Source organism: Chrysoperla carnea (genome assembly GCF_905475395.1).
Source record: "Chrysoperla carnea chromosome X unlocalized genomic scaffold, inChrCarn1.1 SUPER_X_unloc_125, whole genome shotgun sequence".
NCBI classification, from domain to species: domain Eukaryota; kingdom Metazoa; phylum Arthropoda; class Insecta; order Neuroptera; family Chrysopidae; genus Chrysoperla; species Chrysoperla carnea.
Genome location: NW_025408073.1, coordinates 22501 through 28111, shown reverse-complemented (window position 1 = coordinate 28111; position 5611 = coordinate 22501). Strand labels below are relative to the sequence as shown.

At 30.0% G+C, this 5611-nt stretch overlaps 1 non-coding gene and 1 pseudogene across 1 annotated transcript; both read right to left on the bottom strand.

The window, feature by feature from the left end:
• LOC123303713 lies at positions 1-125 on the bottom strand (annotated as a pseudogene; the record flags this gene model as incomplete).
• Positions 126-1080: 955 nt separating this feature from the next.
• Positions 1081-3240, bottom strand: LOC123303714. The gene has a single exon (XR_006535807.1). It is a non-coding gene; the product is annotated as a small subunit ribosomal RNA (ribosomal RNA).
• Positions 3241-5611: the final 2371 nt, after the last annotated feature.

Sequence of the window (5611 nt, the reverse complement as noted above, 5' to 3'; positions counted from 1 at the left end):
TATCCAAGGACCGCAATGTGCGTTCGAAATGTCAATGTTCATGTGTCCCTGCAGTTCACAAGTTGACGCGCAATTAGCTGCGTTCTTCATCGACCCACGAGCCAAGTGATCCACCGTCCAGGGTAATCTTTTTAAATTTTAAATGTAAGTATTATTATTAATAATAATCTTTATTTTTAATATAAAAAATAAAATTATTAATTTATATATCTTTATAAATTCTTTTAAAATAAAAAAATTTTTCTAGAATATAAATTATATATTTTATTTTAAATATATATATATATAAATTAAAGATATTATGGTATTAATAAATATATACATAACATTTTTGATATTTTTGTTAGTGCTAGCTAGATATAATAATTAATATTTGGGTATATTTTATAGAAATGTATTTATTTTTTTTTTATAAATTATTTTCTACATAAAAATATATATAATATTAATATGGTACAAAACAAATGGGTTTGTTTTTTAACATAATAACTTTTAATAAAAAAAAAGAAATATCAAGACAAAACATAAAGAAATTTAAATTTGAAATAAATTTTATTCTTTAAAAAAATTTTATCTTGTGTTTTCTTTATTTTTTATTATATAACATAGAAAAATAAAAATATAGATTATATCAATTATAATCTTATTTTATTTTTCTTAATAGAGATTATATACATATAAACAAATAATTTCAATATATTCTATTTTTAATTTCACTTTTTTATAAGAGAAATTATTTATAGATTTTATTAATAATTATTGTTTAATAATAATAATAATATTGAATATAAAAATATTTTATATGTAACAAATATATTATTAATATTTATATAATATTCTCTATATTATATGTATAGATATATTATGTGTATAAAAAAAGTTTGGCGTATTACTTTAATATGATATCATAACCAAAATAAATCTCTTTTAACACATAATTACTATTATATATTTTGAGAAAATTACATATTAATATGTTATTTTGTTAAAAAAAATATTTCTTATCAATAATATTTTTATTTTTTGGAATATTTAAAAACAATACAAAAAATATAAATAAATATATTTTATATATATCGTTAATGATCCTTCCGCAGGTTCACCTACGGAAACCTTGTTACGACTTTTACTTCCTCTAAATGATCAAGTTTGGTCATCTTCCCAGCAACATCGGCAATATCAGAAATATTGCCGCGTACCAGTCCGAAGACCTCACTAAATCATTCAATCGGTAGTAGCGACGGGCGGTGTGTACAAAGGGCAGGGACGTAATCAACGCGAGCTTATGACTCGCGCTTACTGGGAATTCCTCGTTCATGGGGAACAATTGCAAGCCCCAATCCCTAGCACGAAGGAGGTTCAGCGGGTTACCCGGACCTTTCGGCCTGGGAGGACACGCTGATTCCTTCAGTGTAGCGCGCGTGCGGCCCAGAACATCTAAGGGCATCACAGACCTGTTATTGCTCAATCTCGTGCGGCTAGAATGCCGCCTGTCCCTCTAAGAAGAATTATTTGTACGCCGGCAGTAAAAACCACATCAAAAAAACTGCGTACCCATACACCATAACATATGCAACATAAAGCACAATATATACAAAATATAATCTTGATCGTTAAATCTCAAAAATACATGCATATATAAATACAATACATAACACACATGAAAATGAATGAAATGGGAAACAAACAGCCGATGGGCCTTGAGATGCCGGTAAAGTACGTCTATTTAGCAGGCTAGAGTCTCGTTCGTTATCGGAATTAACCAGACAAATCGCTCCACCAACTAAGAACGGCCATGCACCACCACCCACCGAATCAAGAAAGAGCTCTCAATCTGTCAATCCTTCCGGTGTCCGGGCCTGGTGAGGTTTCCCGTGTTGAGTCAAATTAAGCCGCAGGCTCCACTCCTGGTGGTGCCCTTCCGTCAATTCCTTTAAGTTTCAGCTTTGCAACCATACTTCCCCCGGAACCCAAAAGCTTTGGTTTCCCGGAAGCTGCCCGCCGAGTCATCGGAGGAACTTCGGCGGATCGCTAGCTGGCATCGTTTATGGTTAGAACTAGGGCGGTATCTGATCGCCTTCGAACCTCTAACTTTCGTTCTTGATCAATCAAAACATTTTTGGCAAATGCTTTCGCTTCTGTCCGTCTTGCGACGATCCAAGAATTTCACCTCTAACGTCGCAATACGAATGCCCCCCATCTGTCCGTATTAATCATTACCTCGGAGTTCCGAAAACCAACAAAATAGAACCGAGGTCCTATTCCATTATTCCATGCACACAATATTCAGGCAAAATTTGAGCCTGCCTTAAGCACTCTAATTTGTTCAAAGTAAACGTACCGGCCCACCTCGACACTCAATTAAGAGCACCGCGACGGGATTGCAATTGGGGGGCTGCCACCGCTCTTAACGGTTAAACACTTACGACAAATTACATAATAAAAAATATATATAATGCATTAAATAAATAATAACACTAAAATATACTTTATACATAATCTGTACCACCCACCGGTAGGACGTCCCACATAACATGCTAGTTAAACAATGCGAGCATTGAACCAACAGTGTAGGACACAGATTCGACTACGAGCTTTTTAACCGCAACAACTTTAATATACGCTATTGGAGCTGGAATTACCGCGGCTGCTGGCACCAGACTTGCCCTCCAATGGATCCTCGTTAAAGGATTTAAAGTGTACTCATTCCGATTACGGGGCCTCGGATGAGTCCCGTATCGTTATTTTTCGTCACTACCTCCCCGTGCCGGGAGTGGGTAATTTGCGCGCCTGCTGCCTTCCTTGGATGTGGTAGCCGTTTCTCAGGCTCCCTCTCCGGAATCGAACCCTGATTCCCCGTTACCCGTTACAACCATGGTAGGCGCAGAACCTACCATCGACAGTTGATAAGGCAGACATTTGAAAGATGCGTCGCCGGTACGAGACCGTGCGATCAGCTTAAAGTTATTCAGAGTCACCAAATTAAACGATGCAAATTAAAATTTACACCGATTGGTTTTGATCTAATAAAAGCATTCCTTCCATCTCTGGTCGGAACTCTGTTTGCATGTATTAGCTCTAGAATTACCACAGTTATCCAAGTAAATGTGGGTACGATCTAAGGAACCATAACTGATATAATGAGCCTTTCGCGGTTTCACCTTAATTTGGCTTGTACTGAGACATGCATGGCTTAATCTTTGAGACAAGCATATGACTACTGGCAGGATCAACCAGGGAACTATTTGTATTTATAATATTAAATATATAATAATATACATGATATTTTTGTTTTCTTATTATAAGAAAAAAAATTTTCATACAATAATTATTAATATATAATAATATTATTACAATTTCATTTTAAATATCAGATGGTCTCACCCATTACTGATATAAATTTTTTTTTTTTTATATCTCTATTGTTTTAAAATTAATAGAAAAAACATATGAGATATATATATTATTATTAATTTTTTTTTTTTTCAAATATATATTTTATTATGTCATTTATATAATTTTTTTGCTTTTACAAAAAGAAATATATAACATGTTATTCATAATAAATATTATTGAATAAAAAAAAAAAAAAATAATTATGATTTTTGTCAGACCATCACCAAATGGGTCTTAAAATATTTCAAACATTTTCTCATACTCGTCGCTAGATTGAAAGCGTCATTTATTTTTTAATTTTATTTAAAAAGTTAATTTTAAATAAAAAACGTTATAATAACACTTAATATTCTCGCTTGGTATGAGGTGAGTCAATGTAATATTATTTATAAAAATAATTTTTATATAAATATTGTGTGCTCATATGGGAGTGTAAAGTTTAAAACTTATAACCCATGAACTTGCTTTGACAAAAAAATTTATATGTTATTCTATTTATAATCAATAATTTAATAAAAAAAAAATTTTTTTTTAAATATTGATATAAAAAGATATACATATAGAGGTTTTTTTACAAAATTCTCATTAATTTTTTTACAAAAATAATAATACAATATTTAATATCAAAATAATCCAAACTGATTACCATCCAGACTATTATCAATATATATAAGATTGTATTATTATTCATTTCAATACATATTTATTAAAACTGAGATAAAATTTCATATATTAATAAATATGCATGTGTAAAAAAAAAAATTTTTATATAATAATTGAAAATGTTTTTGCTATTATTTTGTATACATACATTAAATAATTGATAACAATTTAATACAATGTACACCTAAAAAATAATAACAGCATATACATATTCGAAACATTACTAGCAAAAAAAACCAAAATACAATATTAAATATCAAAATAAACCAAACTGATTACCATCCAGAATATTTTGAGTATATATATATATAATTTTGTATATTTTGCGTTCATGTTAATAAAATATATAAATGATACATATTTGAAAAGTGTTATTCTTCTTTCTGTTTTTTCGTAATATCATGGTGTCCATAGACATGCAAAAGCGTCATACCAAGCCATATACATACCTACACCACCTTTGTTGAATGATACACGAACAGTATGAAAATTAAACAACATATTCAATATCATTTTATATTATACTAAAATAAATGTTATTCTATTAAGAAAGTGTATATTTTTAAATTTGGCATTCATTACATAGTCAAAATACAATAATAATATAGATGATACATATACGATAATTGTTATTTTTCTTTCTGTTTTTTCGTGATATCATGGTGTCCATAGAATTGCAACGACGTCATACCAAGCCATATACAACTCTACACCACCTTTGTTGAATGATACACTTAGAGTATGAAAAATAAACAAATTATACTATATCATACTATATCATATATGTAAGACTGTTGAACATAATACCACAAAATACACTATTTCATATAGATATACATTCATTCTTGTCAACATAAAAGTACGTTATAAATGATACATATACAATAAGTTTTATTCCTCTTTCTGTTATTCCGTAATATCATAGTGTCCATAGAATTGCAACGACGTCATACCAAGCCATATACAACTCTACACCACCTTTGTTGAATGATACACGGACAGTATGAAAAATAAACAACCTATTCTATACCATTTAATATCATACTAAAACATGAAACAAATGTTATTCTATTAAAAAGTGTATTATTTTATTATATTTAGTATTCATTACACAGTCAACATACATAAATGATACATATACGATAAGTGTTATTCCTCTATCTGTGCATCCGTAATATCATAGTGTCCATAGAATTGCAACAACGTCATACCAAGCCATATACAACTCTACACCACCTTTGTTGAATGATACACGGACAGTATGAAAAATAAACAACTTATACTATACCATACTATATCATATGTGTGAGACTGCTGAACGTAATACCACTAATACACTGTTATACATAGATATACATTCATCTCATTAACTTACACGCACTATCCATCATATATATTAAAGACATTACACCCGGTGCTTCAAACTCAAAATATGATAATGTTTAAAATGGCTTTAAACATCATAAACTTTACAGAATAATCAAAATTTAAAGAAAAAAATTTTAAAAAAAAAATTTTTTTCAGCTAAAAATTTTTATTTTGGGACCAAAAA